This window comes from Myxine glutinosa, chromosome 9, assembly GCF_964187855.1.
Source record: "Myxine glutinosa chromosome 9, kmMyxGlut1.1, whole genome shotgun sequence".
In the NCBI taxonomy this organism is placed as follows: Eukaryota; Metazoa; Chordata; class Myxini; order Myxiniformes; family Myxinidae; genus Myxine; species Myxine glutinosa.
In genome coordinates, this window is record NC_136269.1 from 77,734,320 (window position 1) to 77,755,745 (window position 21,426).

Here is a 21,426-nt window from a genome sequence, read left to right on the forward strand (position 1 = left end):
ATCAGAAGATTGTAGGTTCGACTCCTACCTGGCTCAAAACTGATTTTGACTTCACTTTTAGCAATATTTAATGAAGTCGCGTGGTCGCTTTGCTTCTTCAACATATTTTCCTGAAGTCGAATTCATTGGAGTGGTAGTCCACCCCTTGGTGACGATTGAGTAACCTTGGCCACCTCTTTAAAATACAGTCGCGACCCTCGCGTCAAGGATTTGGCAACAGATTACGTCATCTTCCCGTTCCAAACCTGCTTTTTTAGTTCTACTTCCTTGAGGAACAGAGAAACCCAAGGTATCACCGCCATCGGAACGAGAGTCAAGCTGGGCTCAAGTCTTTCACGAACCTGCTGGCCAGGCCCAACGTTCAAATATGGTTGGAGGAGGAATTTGTCATTTGTTCCGGCTGCCTGCGAAAGCTCGCCCATGCTTCCTGAAGTACACTGGGATCTGCAACGTCGACCAACGAAGACTGGCAGACCGTCAGTGAAAAGGCACGGTCATGTGAAGTCCAGCAGGGTTCAGAAAGATGTCGTAGGAGGTCAAGCAGGGTTCAGAAAGAGGTCAGAGGAGGTTCAGCAGGGTTCAGAAAGAGGTCATAGGAGGTCCAGCAGGGTACAGAAAGAGGTCGCAGTAGGTCCAGCAGGGTTCAGAAAGAGGTCATGTGAAGTCCAGCAGGGTTCAGATAGAGGTCATGTGAAGTCCAGCAGGGTTCAGATAGAGGTCATGTGAAGTCCAGCAGGGTTCAGAAAGATGTCGTAGGAGGTCAATCAGGGTTCAGAAAGAGGTCAGAGGAGGTTCAGCAGGGTTCAGAAAGAGGTCATAGGAGGTCCAGCAGGGTACAGAAAGAGGTCGCAGTAGGTCCAGCAGGGTTCAGAAAGAGGTCATGTGAAGTCCAGCATGGTTCAGATAGAGGTCATGTGAAGTCCAGCAGGGTTCAGAAAGGAGTCATGTGAAGTCCAGCAGGGTTCAGATATATGTCATGTGAAGTCCAGCAGGGTTCAGAAAAGTTGGTGCATTCATTTGTGTTCAGCTGCAATTCCGAGTACTTGTCAGAGGCCTTTGTGCGCGTGGCTCAGGAACGTGCACGTCTGCGACAACCGTAGACCCCTTACGTTGATCACTCATTATTGCAGCACTAAAACATATCAGTAGGAGTGATAGCTAGTAGTCACATGGGCCAGTGGTGCAATGGATAACGCGTCTGACTACGAATCAGAAGATTGTAGGTTCGACTCCTACCTGGCTCAAAACTGATTTTGACTTCACTTTTAGCAATATTTAATGAAGTCGCATGGTCGCTTTGCTTCTTCAACATATTTTCCTGAAGTCGAATTCATTGGAGTGGTAGTCCACCCCTTGGTGACGATTGAGTAACCTTGGTCACCTCTTTAAAATACAGTCGCGACCCTCGCGTCAAGGATTTGGCAACAGATTACGTCATCTTCCCGTTCCAAACCTGCTTTTTTAGTTCTACTTCCTTGAGGAACAGAGAAACCCAAGGTATCACCGCCATTGGAACGAGGGTCAAGCTGGGCTCAAGTCTTTCACGAACCTGCTGGCCAGGCCCAACGTTCAAATATGGTTGGAGGAGGAATTTGTCATTTGTTCCGGCTGCCTGCGAAAGCTCGCCCATGCTTCCTGAAGTACACTGGGATCTGCAACGTCGACCAACGAAGACTGGCAGACCGTCAGTGAAAAGGCACGGTCACGTGAAGTCCAGCAGGGTTCAGAAAGATGTCGTAGGAGGTCAAGCAGGGTTCAGAAAGAGGTCAGAGGAGGTTCAGCAGGGTTCAGAAAGAGGTCATAGGAGGTCCAGCAGGGTACAGAAAGAGGTCGCAGTAGGTCCAGCAGGGTTCAGAAAGAGGTCATGTGAAGTCCAGCAGGGTTCAGATAGAGGTCATGTGAAGTCCAGCAGGGTTCAGATAGAGGTCATGTGAAGTCCAGCAGGGTTCAGAAAGTTGTCGTAGGAGGTCAATCAGGGTTCAGAAAGAGGTCAGAGGAGGTTCAGCAGGGTTCAGAAAGAGGTCATAGGAGGTCCAGCAGGGTACATAAAGAGGTCGCAGTAGGTCCAGCAGGGTTCAGAAAGAGGTCATGTGAAGTCCAGCAGGGTTCAGATAGAGGTCATGTGAAGTTGTTCAGCAGTTCAGCAGGGTTCAGAAAGAGGTCATGTGAAGTCCAGCAGGGTTCAGAAAAGTTGGTGCATTCATTTGTGTTCAGCTGCAATTCCGAGTACTTGTCAGAGGCCTTTGTGCGCGTGGCTCAGGAACGTGCACGTCTGCGACAACCGGAGACCCCTTACGTTGATCACTCATTATTGCAGCACTAAAACATATCAGTAGGAGTGATAGCTAGTAGTCACATGGGCCAGTGGCGCAATGGATAACGCGTCTGACTACGTATCAGAAGATTGTAGGTTCGACTCCTACCTGGCTCAAAACTGATTTTGACTTCACTTTTAGCAATATTTAATGAAGTCGCGTGGTCGCTTTGCTTCTTCAACATATTTTCCTGAAGTCGAATTCATTGGAGTGGTAGTCCACCCCTTGGTGACGATTGAGTAACCTTGGTCACCTCTTTAAAATACTGTCGCGACCCTCGCGTCAAGGATTTGGCAACAGATTACGTCATCTTCCCGTTCCAAACCTGCTTTTTTAGTTCTACTTCCTTGAGGAACAGAGAAACCCAAGGTATTACCGCCATCGGAACGAGGGTCAAGCTGGGCTCAAGTCTTTCACGAACCTGCTGGCCAGGCCCAACGTTCAAATATGGTTGGAGGAGGAATTTGTCATTTGTTCCGGCTGCCTGCGAAAGCTCGCCCATGCTTCCTGAAGTACACTGGGATCTGCAACGTCGACCAACGAAGACTGGCAGACCGTCAGTGAAAAGGCACGGTCATGTGAAGTCCAGCAGGGTTCAGAAAGATGTCGTAGGAGGTCAAGCAGGGTTCAGAAAGAGGTCAGAGGAGGTTCAGCAGGGTTCAGAAAGAGGTCATAGGAGGTCCAGCAGGGTACAGAAAGAGGTCGCAGTAGGTCCAGCAGGGTTCAGAAAGAGGTCATGTGAAGTCCAGCAGGGTTCAGATAGAGGTCATGTGAAGTCCAGCAGGGTTCAGATAGAGGTCATGTGAAGTCCAGCAGGGTTCAGAAAGATGTCGTAGGAGGTCAATCAGGGTTCAGAAAGAGGTCAGAGGAGGTTCAGCAGGGTTCAGAAAGAGGTCATAGGAGGTCCAGCAGGGTACAGAAAGAGGTCGCAGTAGGTCCAGCAGGGATCAGAAAGAGGTCATGTGAAGTCCAGCAGGGTTCAGATAGAGGTCATGTGAAGTCCAGCAGGGTTCAGAAAGGAGTCATGTGAAGTCCAGCAGGGTTCAGATATATGTCATGTGAAGTCCAGCAGGGTTCAGAAAAGTTGGTGCATTCATTTGTGTTCAGCTGCAATTCCGAATACTTGTCAGAGGCCTTTGTGCGCGTGGCTCAGGAACGTGCACGTCTGCGACAACCGGAGACCCCTTACGTTGATCACTCATTTATTGCAGCACTAAAACATATCAGTAGGAGTGATAGCTAGTCGTCACATGGACCAGTGGCGCAATGGATAACGCGTCTGACTACGAATCAGAAGATTGTAGGTTCGACTCCTACCTGGCTCAAAACTGATTTTGACTTCACTTTTAGCAATATTTAATGAAGTCGCGTGGTCGCTTTGCTTCTTCAACATATTTTCCTGAAGTCGAATTCATTGGAGTGGTAGTCCACCCCTTGGTGACGATTGAGTAACCTTGGTCACCTCTTTAAAATACAGTCGCGACCCTCGCGTCAAGGATTTGGCAACAGATTACGTCATCTTCCCGTTCCAAACCTGATTTTTTAGTTCTACTTCCTTGAGGAATAGAGAAACCCAAGGTATCACCGCCATCGGAACGAGGGTCAAGCTGGGGTCAAGTCTTTCACGAACCTGCTGGCCAGGCCCAACGTTCAAATATGGTTGGAGGAGGAATTTGTCATTTATTCCGGCTGCCTGCGAAAGCTCGCCCATGCTTCCTGAAGTACACTGGGATCTGCAACGTCGACCAACGAAGACTGGCAGACCGTCAGTGAAAAGGCACGGTCATGTGAAGGCCAGCAGGGTTCAGAAAGATGTCGAAGGAGGTCAAGCAGGGTTCAGAAAGAGGTCAGAGGAGGTTCAGCAGGGTTCAGAAAGAGGTCATAGGAGGTCCAGCAGGGTACAGAAAGAGGTCGCAGTCGGTCCAGCAGGGTTCAGAAAGAGGTCATGTGAAGTCCAGCAGGGTTCAGATAGAGGTCATGTGAAGTCCAGCAGGGTTCAGATAGAGGTCATGTGAAGTCCAGCAGGGTTCAGAAAGATGTCGTAGGAGGTCAATCAGGGTTCAGAAAGAGGTCAGAGGAGGTTCAGCAGGGTTCAGAAAGAGGTCATAGGAGGTCCAGCAGGGTACAGAAAGAGGTCATAGGAGCAGGGTACAGAAAGAGGTCGCAGTCGGTCCAGCAGGGTTCAGAAAGAGGTCATGTGAAGTCCAGCAGGGTTCAGATAGAGGTCATGTGAAGTCCAGCAGGGTTCAGATAGAGGTCATGTGAAGTCCAGCAGGGTTCAGAAAGATGTCGTAGGAGGTCAATCAGGGTTCAGAAAGAGGTCAGAGGAGGTTCAGCAGGGTTCAGAAAGAGGTCATAGGAGGTCCAGCAGGGTACAGAAAGAGGTCATAGGAGGTCGTAGGAGGTCAATCAGGGTTCAGAAAGAGGTCAGAGGAGGTTCAGCAGGGTTCAGATATATGTCATGTGAAGTCCAGCATGGTTCAGATAGAGGTCGTGTGAAGTCCAGCAGGGTTCAGATAGAGGTCATGTGAAGTTCAGCAGGGTTCAGAAAGAGGTCATGTGAAGTCCAGCAGGGTTCAGAAAAGTTGGTGCATTCATTTGTGTTCAGCTGCAATTCCGAGTACTTGTCAGAGGCCTTTGTGCGCGTGGCTCAGGAACGTGCACGTCTGCGACAACCGGAGACCCCTGACGTTGATCACTCATTATTGCAGCACTAAAACATATCAGTAGGAGTGATAGTTAGTAGTCACATGGGCCAGTGGCGCAATGGATAACGCGTCTGACTACAAATCAGAAGATTGTAGGTTCGACTCCTACCTGGCTCAAAACTGATTTTGACTTCACTTTTAGCAATATTTAATGAAGTCGCGTGGTCGCTTTGCTTCTTCAACATATTTTCCTGAAGTCGAATTCATTGGAGTGGTAGTCCACCCCTTGGTGACGATTGAGTAACCTTGGTCACCTCTTTAAAATACAGTCGCGACCCTCGCGTCAAGGATTTGGCAACAGATTACGTCATCTTCCCGTTCAAAACCTGCTTTTTTAGTTCTACGTCCTTGAGGGACAGAGAAACCCAAGGTATCACCGCCATCGGAACGAGGGTCAAGCTGGGCTCAAGTCTTTCACGAACCTGCTGGCCAGGCCCAACGTAAAAATATGGTTGGAGGAGGAATTTGTCATTTGTTCCGGCTGCCTGCGAAAGCTCGCCCATGCTTCCTGAAGTACACTGGGATCTGCAACGTCGACCAACGAAGACTGGCAGACCGTCAGTGAAAAGGCACGGTCATGTGAAGTCCAGCAGGGTTCAGAAAGATGTCGTAGGAGGTCAAGCAGGGTTCAGAAAGAGGTCAGAGGAGGTTCAGTAGGGTTCAGAAAGAGGTCATAGGAGGTCCAGCAGGGTACAGAAAGAGGTCGCAGTAGGTCCAGCAGGGTTCAGAAAGAGGTCATGTGAAGTCCAGCAGGGTTCAGATAGAGGTCATGTGAAGTCCAGCAGGGTTCAGATAGAGGTCATGTGAAGTCCAGCAGGGTTCAGAAAGATGTCGTAGGAGGTCAATCAGGGTTCAGAAAGAGGTCAGAGGAGGTTCAGCAGGGTTCAGAAAGAGGTCATAGGAGGTCCAGCAGGGTACAGAAAGAGGTCGCAGTAGGTCCAGCAGGGTTCAGAAAGAGGTCATGTGAAGTCCAGCAGGGTTCAGATAGAGGTCATGCGAAGTCCAGCAGGGTTCAGAAAGGAGTCATGTGAAGTCCAGCAGGGTTCAGATATATGTCATGTGAAGTCCAGCAGGGTTCAGAAAAGTTGGTGCATTCATTTGTGTTCAGCTGCAATTCCGAGGACTTGTCAGAGGCCTTTGTGCGCGTGGCTCAGGAACGTGCACGTCTGCGACAACCGGAGACCCCTTACGTTGATCACTCATTATTGCAGCACTAAAACATATCAGTAGGAGTGATAGTTAGTAGTCACATGGGCCAGTGGCGCAATGGATAACGCGTCTGACTACGAATCAGAAGATTGTAGGTTCGACTCCTACCTGGCTCAAAACTGATTTTGACTTCACTTTTAGCAATATTTAATGAAGTCGCGTGGTCGCTTTGCTTCTTCAACATATTTTCCTGAAGTCGAATTCATTGGAGTGGTCGTCCACCCCTTGGTGACGATTGAGTAACCTTGGTCACCTCTTTAAAATACAGTCGCGACCCTCGCGTCAAGGATTTGGCAACAGATTACGTCATCTTCCCGTTCCAAACCTGCTTTTTTAGTTCTACTTCCTTGAGGAACAGAGAAACCCAAAGTATCACCGCCATCGGAACGAGGGTCAAGCTGGGCTCAAGTCTTTCACGAACCTGCTGGCCAGGCCCAACGTTCAAATATGGTTGGAGGAGGAATTTGTCATTTGTTCCGGCTGCCTGCGAAAGCACGCCCATGCTTCCTGAAGTACACTGGGATCTGCAACGTCGACCAACGAAGACTGGCAGACCGTCAGTGAAAAGGCACGGTCATGTGAAGTCCAGCAGGGTTCAGAAAGATGTCGTAGGAGGTCAAGCAGGGTTCAGAAAGAGGTCAGAGGAGGTTCAGTAGGGTTCAGAAAGAGGTCATAGGAGGTCCAGCAGGGTACAGAAAGAGGTCGCAGTAGGTCCAGCAGGGTTCAGAAAGAGGTCATGTGAAGTCCAGCAGGGTTCAGATAGAGGTCATGTGAAGTCCAGCAGGGTTCAGATAGAGGTCATGTGAAGTCCAGCAGGGTTCAGAAAGATGTCGTAGGAGGTCAATCAGGGTTCAGAAAGAGGTCAGAGGAGGTTCAGCAGGGTTCAGAAAGAGGTCATAGGAGGTCCAGCAGGGTACAGAAAGAGGTCGCAGTAGGTCCAGCAGGGTTCAGAAAGAGGTCATGTGAAGTCCAGCAGGGTTCAGATAGAGGTCATGCGAAGTCCAGCAGGGTTCAGAAAGGAGTCATGTGAAGTCCAGCAGGGTTCAGATATATGTCATGTGAAGTCCAGCAGGGTTCAGAAAAGTTGGTGCATTCATTTGTGTTCAGCTGCAATTCCGAGGACTTGTCAGAGGCCTTTGTGCGCGTGGCTCAGGAACGTGCACGTCTGCGACAACCGGAGACCCCTTACGTTGATCACTCATTATTGCAGCACTAAAACATATCAGTAGGAGTGATAGTTAGTAGTCACATGGGCCAGTGGCGCAATGGATAACGCGTCTGACTACGAATCAGAAGATTGTAGGTTCGACTCCTACCTGGCTCAAAACTGATTTTGACTTCACTTTTAGCAATATTTAATGAAGTCGCGTGGTCGCTTTGCTTCTTCAACATATTTTCCTGAAGTCGAATTCATTGGAGTGGTCGTCCACCCCTTGGTGACGATTGAGTAACCTTGGTCACCTCTTTAAAATACAGTCGCGACCCTCGCGTCAAGGATTTGGCAACAGATTACGTCATCTTCCCGTTCCAAACCTGCTTTTTTAGTTCTACTTCCTTGAGGAACAGAGAAACCCAAAGTATCACCGCCATCGGAACGAGGGTCAAGCTGGGCTCAAGTCTTTCACGAACCTGCTGGCCAGGCCCAACGTTCAAATATGGTTGGAGGAGGAATTTGTCATTTGTTCCGGCTGCCTGCGAAAGCACGCCCATGCTTCCTGAAGTACACTGGGATCTGCAACGTCGACCAACGAAGACTGGCAGACCGTCAGTGAAAAGGCACGGTCATGTGAAGTCCAGCAGGGTTCAGAAAGATGTCGTAGGAGGTCAAGCAGGGTTCAGAAAGAGGTCAGAGGAGGTTCAGCAGGGTTCAGAAAGAGGTCATAGGAGGTCCAGCAGGGTACAGAAAGAGGTCGCAGTAGGTCCAGCAGGGTTCAGAAAGAGGTCATGTGAAGTCCAGCAGGGTTCAGATAGAGGTCATGTGAAGTCCAGCAGGGTTCAGATAGAGGTCATGTGAAGTCCAGCAGGGTTCAGAAAGATGTCGTAGGAGGTCAATCAGGGTTCAGAAAGAGGTCAGAGGAGGTTCAGCAGGGTTCAGAAAGAGGTCATAGGAGATCCAGCAGGGTACAGAAAGAGGTCATATGAGGTCCAGCAGGGTACAGAAAGAGGTCGCAGTAGGTCCAGCAGGGTTCAGATATATGTCATGTGAAGTCCAGCATGGTTCAGATAGAGGTCGTGTGAAGTCCAGCAGGGTTCAGATAGAGGTCATGTGAAGTTCAGCAGGGTTCAGAAAGAGGTCATGTGAAGTCCAGCAGGGTTCAGAAAAGTTGGTGCATTCATTTGTGTTCAGCTGCAATTCCGAGTACTTGTCAGAGGCCTTTGTGCGCGTGGCTCAGGAACGTGCACGTCTGCGACAACCGGAGACCCCTTACGTTGATCACTCATTATTGCAGCACTAAAACATATCAGTAGGAGTGATAGCTAGTAGTCACATGGGCCAGTGGCGCAATGGATAACGTGTCTGACTACGAATCAGAAGATTGTAGGTTCGACTCCTACCTGGTTCAAAACTGATTTTGACTTCACTTCTAGCAATATTTAATGAAGTCGCGTGGTCGCTTTGCTTCTTCAACATATTTTCCTGAAGTCGAATTCATTGGAGTGGTAGTCCACGCCTTGGTGACGATTGAGTAACCTTGGTCACCTCTTTAAAATACAGTCGCGACCCTCGCGTCAAGGATTTGGCAACAGATTACGTCATCTTCCCGTTCAAAACCTGCTTTTTTAGTTCTACGTCCTTGAGGGACAGAGAAACCCAAGGTATCACCGCCATCGGAACGAGGGTCAAGCTGGGCTCAAGTCATTCACGAACCTGCTGGCCAGGCCCAACGTTCAAATATGGTTGGAGGAGGAATTTGTCATTTGTTCCGGCTGCCTGCGAAAGCTCGCCCATGCTTCCTGAAGTACACTGGGATCTGCAACGTCGACCAACGAAGACTGGCAGACCGTCAGTGAAAAGGCACGGTCATGTGAAGTCCAGCAGGGTTCAGAAAGATGTCGTAGGAGGTCAAGCAGGGTTCAGAAAGAGGTCAGAGGAGGTTCAGTAGGGTTCAGAAAGAGGTCATAGGAGGTCCAGCAGGGTACAGAAAGAGGTCGCAGTAGGTCCAGCAGGGTTCAGAAAGAGGTCATGTGAAGTCCAGCAGGGTTCAGATAGAGGTCATGTGAAGTCCAGCAGGGTTCAGATAGAGGTCATGTGAAGTCCAGCAGGGTTCAGAAAGATGTCGTAGGAGGTCAATCAGGGTTCAGAAAGAGGTCAGAGGAGGTTCAGCAGGGTTCAGAAAGAGGTCATAGGAGGTCCAGCAGGGTACAGAAAGAGGTCGCAGTAGGTCCAGCAGGGTTCAGAAAGAGGTCATGTGAAGTCCAGCAGGGTTCAGATAGAGGTCATGCGAAGTCCAGCAGGGTTCAGAAAGGAGTCATGTGAAGTCCAGCAGGGTTCAGATATATGTCATGTGAAGTCCAGCAGGGTTCAGAAAAGTTGGTGCATTCATTTGTGTTCAGCTGCAATTCCGAGGAATTGTCAGAGGCCTTTGTGCGCGTGGCTCAGGAACGTGCACGTCTGCGACAACCGGAGACCCCTTACGTTGATCACTCATTATTGCAGCACTAAAACATATCAGTAGGAGTGATAGCTAGTAGTCACATGGGCCAGTGGCGCAATGGATAACGTGTCTGACTACGAATCAAAAGATTGTAGGTTCGACTCCTACCTGGCTCAAAACTGATTTTGACTTCACTTTTAGCAATATTTAATGAAGTCGCGTGGTCGCTTTGCTTCTTCAACATATTTTCCTGAAGTCGAATTCATTGGAGTGGTCGTCCACCCCTTGGTGACGATTGAGTAACCTTGGTCACCTCTTTAAAATACAGTCGCGACCCTCGCGTCAAGGATTTGGCAACAGATTACGTCATCTTCCCGTTCCAAACCTGCTTTTTTAGTTCTACTTCCTTGAGGAACAGAGAAACCCAAGGTATCACCGCCATCGGAACGAGGGTCAAGCTGGGCTCAAGTCTTTCACGAACCTGCTGGCCAGGCCCAACGTTCAAATATGGTTGGAGGAGGAATTTGTCATTTGTTCCGGCTGCCTGCGAAAGCACGCCCATGCTTCCTGAAGTACACTGGGATCTGCAACGTCGACCAACGAAGACTGGCAGACCGTCAGTGAAAAGGCACGGTCATGTGAAGTCCAGCAGGGTTCAGAAAGATGTCGTAGGTGGTCAAGCAGGGTTCAGAAAGAGGTCAGAGGAGGTTCAGCAGGGTTCAGAAAGAGGTCATAGGAGGTCCAGCAGGGTACAGAAAGAGGTCGCAGTAGGTCCAGCAGGGTTCAGAAAGAGGTCATGTGAAGTCCAGCAGGGTTCAGATAGAGGTCATGTGAAGTCCAGCAGGGTTCAGATAGAGGTCATGTGAAGTCCAGCAGGGTTCAGAAAGATGTCGTAGGAGGTCAATCAGGGTTCAGAAAGAGGTCAGAGGAGGTTCAGCAGGGTTCAGAAAGAGGTCATAGGAGATCCAGCAGGGTACAGAAAGAGGTCATATGAGGTCCAGCAGGGTACAGAAAGAGGTCGCAGTAGGTCCAGCAGGGTTCAGATATATGTCATGTGAAGTCCAGCATGGTTCAGATAGAGGTCGTGTGAAGTCCAGCAGGGTTCAGATAGAGGTCATGTGAAGTTCAGCAGGGTTCAGAAAGAGGTCATGTGAAGTCCAGCAGGGTTCAGAAAAGTTGGTGCATTCATTTGTGTTCAGCTGCAATTCCGAGTACTTGTCAGAGGCCTTTGTGCGCGTGGCTCAGGAACGTGCACGTCTGCGACAACCGGAGACCCCTTACGTTGATCACTCATTATTGCAGCACTAAAACATATCAGTAGGAGTGATAGCTAGTAGTCACATGGGCCAGTGGCGCAATGGATAACGTGTCTGACTACGAATCAGAAGATTGTAGGTTCGACTCCTACCTGGTTCAAAACTGATTTTGACTTCACTTCTAGCAATATTTAATGAAGTCGCGTGGTCGCTTTGCTTCTTCAACATATTTTCCTGAAGTCGAATTAATTGGAGTGGTAGTCCACCCCTTGGTGACGATTGAGTAACCTTGGTCACCTCTTTAAAATACAGTCGCGACCCTCGCGTCAAGGATTTGGCAACAGATTACGTCATCTTCCCGTTCCAAACCTGCTTTTTTAGTTCTACTTCCTTGAGGAACAGAGAAACCCAAGGTATCACCGCCATCGGAACGAGGGTCAAGCTGGGCTCAAGTCTTTCACGAACCTGCTGGCCAGGCCCAACGTTCAAATATGGTTGGAGGAGGAATTTGTCATTTGTTCCGGCTGCCTGCGAAAGCTCGCCCATGCTTCCTGAAGTACACTGGGATCTGCAACGTCGACCAACGAAGACTGGCAGACCGTCAGTGAAAAGGCACGGTCATGTGAAGTCCAGCAGGGTTCAGATAGAGGTCATGTGAAGTCCAGCAGGGTTCAGATAGAGGTCATGTGAAGTCCAGCAGGGTTCAGAAAGATGTCGTAGGAGGTCAATCAGGGTTCAGAAAGAGGTCAGAGGAGGTTCAGCAGGGTTCAGAAAGAGGTCATAGGAGGTCCAGCAGGGTACAGAAAGAGGTCGCAGTAAGTCCAGCAGGGTTCAGATATATGTCATGTGAAGTCCAGCATGGTTCAGATAGAGGTCGTGTGAAGTCCAGCAGGGTTCAGATAGAGGTCATGTGAAGTTCAGCAGGGTTCAGAAAGAGGTCATGTGAAGTCCAGCAGGGTTCAGAAAAGTTGGTGCATTCATTTGTGTTCAGCTGCAATTCCGAGTACTTGTCAGAGGCCTTTGTGCGCGTGGCTCAGGAACGTGCACGTCTGCGACAACCGGAGACCCCTTACGTTGATCACTCATTATTGCAGCACTAAAACATATCAGTAGGAGTGATAGCTAGTAGTCACATGGGCCAGTGGCGCAATGGATAACGCGTCTGACTACGAATCAGAAGATTGTAGGTTCGACTCCGACCTGGCTCAAAACTGATTTTGACTTCACTTTTAGCAATATTTAATGAAGTCGCGTGGTCACTTTGCTTCTTCAACATATTTTCCTGAAGTCGAATTCATTGGAGTGGTAGTCCACCCCTTGGTGACGATTGAGTAACCTTGGTCACCTCTTTAAAATACAGTCGCGACCCTCGCGTCAAGGATTTGGCAACAGATTACGTCATCTTCCCGTTCCAAACCTGCTTTTTTAGTTCTACTTCCTTGAGGAACAGAGAAACCCAAGGTATCACCGCCATCGGAACGAGGGTCAAGCTTGGCTCAGGTCTTTCACGAACCTGCTGGCCAGGCCCAACGTTCAAATATGGTTGGAGGAGGAATTTGTCATTTGTTCCGGCTGCCTGCGAAAGCTCGCCCATGCTTCCTGAAGTTCACTGGGATCTGCAACGTCGACCAACGAAGACTGGCAGACCGTCAGTGAAAAGGCACGGTCATGTGAAGTCCAGCAGGGTTCAGAAAGATGTCGTAGGAGGTCAAGCAGGGTTCAGAAAGAGGTCAGAGGAGGTTCAGCAGGGTTCAGAAAGAGGTCGCAGTAGGTCCAGCAGGGTTCAGAAAGAGGTCATGTGAAGTCCAGCAGGGTTCAGATAGAGGTCATGTGAAGTCCAGCAGGGTTCAGATAGAGGTCATGTGAAGTCCAGCAGGGTTCAGAAAGATGTCGTAGGAGGTCAATCAGGGTTCAGAAAGAGGTCAGAGGAGGTTCAGCAGGGTTCAGAAAGAGGTCATAGGAGGTCCAGCAGGGTACAGAAAGAGGTCGCAGTAGGTCCAGCAGGGTTCAGAAAGAGGTCGCCGTAGGTCCAGCAGGGTTCAGAAAGAGGTCATGTGAAGTCCAGCATGGTTCAGATAGAGGTCGTGTGAAGTCCAGCAGGGTTCAGATAGAGGTCATGTGAAGTTCAGCAGGGTTCAGAAAGAGGTCATAGGAGGTCCAGCAGGGTACAGAAAGAGGTCGCAGTAGGTCCAGCAGGGTTCAGATAGAGGTCGTGTGAAGTCCAGCTGGGTTCAGATAGAGGTCATGTGAAGTTCAGCAGGGTTCAGAAAGAGGTCATATGAAGTCCAGCAGGGTTGAGATATATTTCATGTGAAATCCAGCAGGGTTCAGATATATGTCATGTGAAGTCCAGCATGGTTCAGATAGAGGTCGTGTGAAGTCCAGCAGGGTTCAGATAGAGGTCATGTGAAGTTCAGCAGGGTTCAGAAAGAGGTCATGTGAAGTCCAGCAGGGTTGAGATATATTTCATGTGAAATCCAGCAGGGTTCAGATATATGTCATGTGAAGTCCAGCATGGTTCAGATAGAGGTCGTGTGAAGTCCAGCAGGGTTCAGATAGAGGTCATGTGAAGTCCAGCAGGGTTCAGAAAGAGGTCGCAGTAGGTCCAGCAGGGTTCAGAAAGAGGTCATGTGAAGTCCAGCAGGGTTCAGAAAGAGGTCGCAGTAGGTCCAGCAGGGTTCAGAAAGAGGTCATGTGAAGTCCAGCAGGGTTCAGAAAAGTTGGTGCATTCATTTGTGTTCAGCTGCAATTCCGAGTACTTGTCAGAGGCCTTTGTGCGCGTGGCTCAGGAACGTGCACGTCTGCGACAACCGGAGACCCCTTACGTTGATCACTCATTATTGCAGCACTAAAACATATCAGTAGGAGTGATAGCTAGTAGTCACATGGGCCAGTGGCGCAATGGATAACGCGTCTGACTACGAATCAGAAGATTGTAGGTTCGACTCCTACCTGGTTCAAAACTGATTTTGACTTCACTTCTAGCAATATTTAATGAAGTCGCGTGGTCGCTTTGCTTCTTCAACATATTTTCCTGAAGTCGAATTCATTGGAGTGGTAGTCCACCCCTTGGTGACGATTGAGTAACCTTGGTCACCTCTTTAAAATACAGTCGCGACCCTCGCGTCAAGGATTTGGCAACAGATTACGTCATCTTCCCGTTCCAAACCTGCTTTTTTAGTTCTACTTCCTTGAGGAACAGAGAAACCCAAGGTATCACCGCCATCGGAACGAGGGTCAAGCTGGGCTCAAGTCTTTCACGAACCTGCTGGCCAGGCCCAACGTTCAAATATGGTTGGAGGAGGAATTTGTCATTTGTTCCGGCTGCCTGCGAAAGCTCGCCCATGCTTCCTGAAGTACACTGGGATCTGCAACGTCGACCAACGAAGACTGGCAGACCGTCAGTGAAAAGGCACGGTCATGTGAAGTCCAGCAGGGTTCAGATAGAGGTCATGTGAAGTCCAGCAGGGTTCAGATAGAGGTCATGTGAAGTCCAGCAGGGTTCAGAAAGATGTCGTAGGAGGTCAATCAGGGTTCAGAAAGAGGTCAGAGGAGGTTCAGCAGGGTTCAGAAAGAGGTCATAGGAGGTCCAGCAGGGTACAGAAAGAGGTCGCAGTAAGTCCAGCAGGGTTCAGATATATGTCATGTGAAGTCCAGCATGGTTCAGATAGAGGTCGTGTGAAGTCCAGCAGGGTTCAGATAGAGGTCATGTGAAGTTCAGCAGGGTTCAGAAAGAGGTCATGTGAAGTCCAGCAGGGTTCAGAAAAGTTGGTGCATTCATTTGTGTTCAGCTGCAATTCCGAGTACTTGTCAGAGGCCTTTGTGCGCGTGGCTCAGGAACGTGCACGTCTGCGACAACTGGAGACCCCTTACGTTGATCACTCATTATTGCAGCACTAAAACATAACAGTAGGAGTGATAGCTAGTAGTCACATGGGCCAGTGGCGCAATGGATAACGCGTCTGACTACGAATCAGAAGATTGTAGGTTCGACTCCTACCTGGCTCAAAACTGATTTTGACTTCACTTTTAGCAATATTTAATGAAGTCGCGTGGTCGCTTTGCTTCTTCAACATATTTTCCTGAAGTCGAATTCATTGGAGTGGTAGTCCACCCCTTGGTGACGATTGAGTAACCTTGGTCACCTCTTTAAAATACAGTCGCGACCCTCGCGTCAAGGATTTGGCAACAGATTACGTCATCTTCCCGTTCCAAACCTGCTTTTTTAGTTCTACTTCCTTGAGGAACAGAGAAACCCAAGGTATCACCGCCATCGGAACGAGGGTCAAGCTTGGCTCAGGTCTTTCACGAACCTGCTGGCCAGGCCCAACGTTCAAATATGGTTGGAGGAGGAATTTGTCATTTGTTCCGGCTGCCTGCGAAAGCTCGCCCATGCTTCCTGAAGTTCACTGGGATCTGCAACGTCGACCAACGAAGACTGGCAGACCGTCAGTGAAAAGGCACGGTCATGTGAAGTCCAGCAGGGTTCAGAAAGATGTCGTAGGAGGTCAAGCAGGGTTCAGAAAGAGGTCAGAGGAGGTTCAGCAGGGTTCAGAAAGAGGTCGCAGTAGGTCCAGCAGGGTTCAGAAAGAGGTCATGTGAAGTCCAGCAGGGTTCAGATAGAGGTCATGTGAAGTCCAGCAGGGTTCAGATAGAGGTCATGTGAAGTCCAGCATGGTTCAGAAAGATGTCGTAGGAGGTCAATCAGGGTTCAGAAAGAGGTCAGAGGAGGTTCAGCAGGGTTCAGAAAGAGGTCATAGGAGGTCCAGCAGGGTACAGAAAGAGGTCGCAGTAGGTCCAGCAGGGTTCAGAAAGAGGTCGCCGTAGGTCCAGCAGGGTTCAGAAAGAGGTCATGTGAAGTCCAGCATGGTTCAGATAGAGGTCGTGTGAAGTCCAGCAGGGTTCAGATAGAGGTCATGTGAAGTTCAGCAGGGTTCAGAAAGAGGTCATAGGAGGTCCAGCAGGGTACAGAAAGAGGTCGCAGTAGGTCCAGCAGGGTTCAGATAGAGGTCGTGTGAAGTCCAGCTGGGTTCAGATAGAGGTCATGTGAAGTTCAGCAGGGTTCAGAAAGAGGTCATGTGAAGTCCAGCAGGGTTGAGATATATTTCATGTGAAATCCAGCAGGGTTCAGATATATGTCATGTGAAGTCCAGCATGGTTCAGATAGAGGTCGTGTGAAGTCCAGCAGGGTTCAGATAGAGGTCATGTGAAGTTCAGCATGGTTCAGAAAGAGGTCATGTGAAGTCCAGCAGGGTTGAGATATATTTCATGTGAAATCCAGCAGGGTTCAGATATATGTCATGTGAAGTCCAGCATGGTTCAGATAGAGGTCGTGTGAAGTCCAGCAGGGTTCAGATAGAGGTCATGTGAAGTCCAGCAGGGTTCAGAAAGAGGTCGCAGTAGGTCCAGCAGGGTTCAGAAAGAGGTCATGTGAAGTCCAGCAGGGTTCAGAAAGAGGTCGCAGTAGGTCCAGCAGGGTTCAGAAAGAGGTCATGTGAAGTCCAGCAGGGTTCAGAAAAGTTGGTGCATTCATTTGTGTTCAGCTGCAATTCCGAGTACTTGTCAGAGGCCTTTGTGCGCGTGGCTCAGGAACGTGCACGTCTGCGACAACCGGAGACCCCTTACGTTGATCACTCATTATTGCAGCACTAAAACATATCAGTAGGAGTGATAGTTAGTAGTCACATGGGCCAGTGGCGCAATGGATAACGCGTCTGACTACGAATCAGAAGATTGCAGGTTCGACTCCTACCTGGCTCAAAACTGATTTTGACTTCACTTTTAGCAATATTTAATGAAGTCGCGTGGTCGCTTTGCTTCTTCAACATATTTTCCTGAAGTCGAATTCATTGGAGTGGTAGTCCACCCCTTGGTGACGATTGAGTAACCTTGGTCACCTCCTTAAAATACAGTCGCGACCCTCGCGTCAAGGATTTGGCAACAGATTACGTCATCTTCCCGTTCCAAACCTGCTTTTTTAGTTCTACTTCCTTGAGGAACAGAGAAACCCAAGGTATCACCGCCATCGGAACGAGGGTCAAGCTGGGCTCAAGTCTTTCACGAACCTGCTGGCCAGGCCCAACGTTCAAATATGGTTGGAGGAGGAATTTGTCATTTGTTCCGGCTGCCTGCGAAAGCTCGCCCATGCTTCCTGAAGTACACTGGGATCTGCAACGTCGACCAACGAAGACTGGCAGACCGTCAGTGAAAATGCACGGTCATGTGAAGTCCAGCATGGTTCAGAAAGATGTCGTAGGAGGTCAAGCAGGGTTCAGAAAGAGGTCAGAGGAGGTTCAGCAGGGTTCAGAAAGAGGTCATAGGAGGTCCAGCAGGGTACAGAAAGAGGTCGCAGTAGGTCCAGCAGGGTTCAGAAAGAGGTCATGTGAAGTCCAGCAGGGTTCAGATAGAGGTCATGTGAAGTCCAGCAGGGTTCAGATAGAGGTCATGTGAAGTCCAGCAGGGTTCAGAAAGATGTCGTAGGAGGTTAATCAGGGTTCAGAAAGAGGTCAGAGGAGGTTCAGCAGGGTTCAGAAAGAGGTCATAGGAGGTCCAGCAGGGTACAGAAAGAGGTCGCAGTAGGTCCAGCAGGGTTCAGAAAGAGGTCATGTGAAGTCCAGCAGGGTTCAGATAGAGGTCATGTGAAGTCCAGCAGGGTTCAGAAAGGAGTCATGTGAAGTCCAGCAGGGTTCAGATATATGTCATGTGAAGTCCAGCATGGTTCAGATAGAGGTCGTGTGAAGTCCAGCAGGGTTCAGATAGAGGTCATGTGAAGTCCAGCAGGGTTCAGAAAGGAGTCATGTGAAGTCCAGCAGGGTTCAGATATATGTCATGTGAAGTCCAGCAGGGTTCAGAAAGATGTCGTAGGAGGTCAAGCAGGGTTCAGAAAGAGGTCAGAGGAGGTTCAGCAGGGTTCAGAAAGAGGTCATAGGAGGTTCAGCAGGGTTCAGAAAGAGGTCATAGGAGGTCCAGCAGGGTACAGAAAGAGGTCGCAGTAGGTCCAGCAGGGTTCAGAAAGAGGTCATGTGAAGTCCAGCAGGGTCCAGAAAGAGGTCGCAGTAGGTCCAGCAGGGTTCAGAAAGAGGTCATGTGAAGTCCAGCAGGGTTCAGAAAAGTTGGTGCATTCATTTGTGTTCAGCTGCAATTCCGAGTACTTGTCAGAGGCCTTTGTGCGCGTGGCTCAGGAACGTGCACGTCTGCGACAACCGGAGACCCCTTACGTTGATCACTCATTATTGCAGCACTAAAACATATCAGTAGGAGTGATAGCTAGTAGTCACATGGGCCAGTGGCGCAATGGATAACGCGTCTGACTACGAATCAGAAGATTGTAGGTTCGACTCCTACCTGGCTCAAAACTGATTTTGACTTCACTTTTAGCAATATTTAACGAAGTCGCGTGGTCGCTTTGCTTCTTCAACATATTTTCCTGAAGTCGAATTCATTGGAGTGGTAGTCCACCCCTTGGTGACGATTGAGTAACCTTGGTCACCTCTTTAAAATACAGTCGCGACCCTCGCGTCAAGGATTTGGCAACAGATTACGTCATCTTCCCGTTCCAAACCTGCTTTTTTAGTTCTACTTCCTTGAGGAACAGAGAAACCCAAGGTATCACCGCCATCGGAACGAGGGTCAAGCTGGGCTCAAGTCTTTCACGAACCTGCTGGCCAGGCCCAACGTTCAAATATGGTTGGAGTAGGAATTTGTCATTTGTTCCGGCTGCCTGCGAAAGCACGCCCATGCTTCCTGAAGTACACTGGGATCTGCAACGTCGACCAACGAAGACTGGCAGACCGTCAGTGAAAAGGCACGGTCATGTGAAGTCCAGCAGGGTTCAGAAAGATGTCGTAGGAGGTCAAGCAGGGTTCAGAAAGAGGTCAGAGGAGGTTCAGCAGGGTTCAGAAAGAGGTCATAGGAGGTCCAGCAGGGTACAGAAAGAGGTCGCAGTAGGTCCAGCAGGGTTCAGAAAGAGGTCATGTGAAGTCCAGCAGGGTTCAGATAGAGGTCATGTGAAGTCCAGCAGGGTTCAGATAGAGGTCATGTGAAGTCCAGCAGGGTTCAGAAAGATGTCGTAGGAGGTCAATCAGGGTTCAGAAAGAGGTCAGAGGAGGTTCAGCAGGGTTCAGAAAGAGGTCATAGGAGATCCAGCAGGGTACAGAAAGAGGTCATATGAGGTCCAGCAGGGTACAGAAAGAGGTCGCAGTAGGTCCAGCAGGGTTCAGATATATGTCATGTGAAGTCCAGCATGGTTCAGATAGAGGTCGTGTGAAGTCCAGCAGGGTTCAGATAGAGGTCATGTGAAGTTCAGCAGGGTTCAGAAAGAGGTCATGTGAAGTCCAGCAGGGTTCAGAAAAGTTGGTGCATTCATTTGTGTTCAGCTGCAATTCCGAGTACTTGTCAGAGGCCTTTGTGCGCGTGGCTCAGGAACGTGCACGTCTGCGACAACCGGAGACCCCTTACGTTGATCACTCATTATTGCAGCGCTAAAACATATCAGTAGGAGTGATAGCTAGTAGTCACATGGGCCAGTGGCGCAATGGATAACGTGTCTGACTACGAATCAGAAGATTGTAGGTTCGACTCCTACCTGGTTCAAAACTGATTTTGACTTCACTTCTAGCAATATTTAATGAAGTCGCGTGGTCGCTTTGCTTCTTCAACATATTTTCCTGAAGTCGAATTCATTGGAGTGGTAGTCCACCCCTTGGTGACGATTGAGTAACCTTGGTCACTGTTGTGGAAAACCATTCAGGTCCGCACAACTTTTAGTCCAACGGTTTGGTTTAATTGCATTTAGATCATCAGATCATTCCTGTAAGTAGAAATACACAATAAGCATACGATGCGACATCTCATAAAGCCATTCATATCAGTCAATGCAAGCAAGCTAGATATTCTATAAAGGCGTACCATTAACGAGGCTACCGATGTAACATGTCACAAGGGAGAAGTCTCGGAGCACTGACACAGCAACGGGTCTTATAGTCACGCCCCTAGTGGGGACAACAATGACAGCGAGCAGCGAGCATCCCCACCCGGGTTCAGTACGGATACGATTTCACTACATTCACCCCCCGTCAGAATTATACGGCCGCGTGGCTAAAAGTGAGTGAGCGTCAGCATGGGCGCGGAGTATTAGTCGGCCCAACCGTAGCGGGCCGGGCGGCGAATTTCTCTGCCAGCACGCGTTCGAAATTCCCCGGGTACGGCGTCTCGTAACCCTGTATCCCCGGTGTCAGAGGCGTCAACAGGGTCGGGTGATGAAGGGGGTAACGCCAAGTCGTCGGACCCGGGCAGTCTCGACGGGGGGAGGGTCGGTGGACTGTCGGCGATGGTAGCGTCGGGAGAGGTCATAGTCTCATAGACGGGTTCGACTGGTTCGTCCGATTCCCTACTAAGGTCGTCGACCCCGCAAGGGGCAAGATGACGAACGGAGACAGTAGTCTCACGACCATCAGACGTCATCACACGAGCATGCTCAGGATTAGCCTGGAGAATCTGCACTTTGTCCACAAGGGGGTCGTACTTGCTCGCGCGAACTGCCCGTTTAAGGTAGGCCGGCCCGGGCCCAGCGAGCCAACTGGGCAAAGACCGTATACACCCCGAGCTCCTGGGGTGGTGGAAAAGACGCTCGTGGGGAGTTTGGTTAGTTGCCGTACTCAGGAGTGCCCGGATTGAGTTCAACGCCGCAGGTAGCGACCAAGCCCATTTATCGAGGCCCCGGCCGTGGGTCCGGAGACGGAGCATGACGGCCCTCCAGATAATCCCGTTGAAGCGTTCGATCTGCCCATTAGCCTGGGGTCTATACGGCGTGGTGTAACTAGACGCAACGTTGTTTTGGAGCAGATAGCCGCGCACCTCCTGAGACAAGAAGACTGCACCCCGGTCGGTATGGACATAGGCCGGGTAACCGAACATTGAGAACAAGTTCTGTAAGCAACGCATCACCGTGGCAGCAGTCATGTCCGCGCACATATAAGCAAAGGGGAATCGTGAGTACTCATCAACGATAGTGAGCAGATAGCGAGAGCCGCTCGACACCGGCAAAGGGCCCTTGAAATCCATCGCCAAGCGTTCCCACGGGCGTGTAGCCTTCACCAGAGTCCCCATAGGGGGGTTATAGAAACGCGGTTTGATTTCCGCGCAGATAGCGCAGTCGCGACAGATACGGCGGATATCGTCAATCGAGTAAGGGAGATTCCCACTCCGCACGAAATGAGCGAAACGCGTTACGCCGGGATGGCCCGCAGTAGCATGCAGCACCCGTAGGCCCTCCAACGAGGTGATACCAGCACATGTAGTGGGGCGCGATAAGGCATCGGCGGCCTGGTTATCCTTCCCTGGG

At 49.9% G+C, this 21,426-nt stretch overlaps 1 non-coding gene across 1 annotated transcript; it reads left to right on the plus strand.

Annotated features, from left to right (window-relative positions):
• The first annotated feature begins 5,067 nt into the window (after positions 1-5,067).
• TRNAC-ACA (transfer RNA cysteine (anticodon ACA)) lies at positions 5,068-5,140 on the plus strand. The gene has a single exon. It is a non-coding gene; the product is annotated as a tRNA-Cys (tRNA).
• The last annotated feature ends 16,286 nt before the right edge of the window (positions 5,141-21,426 follow it).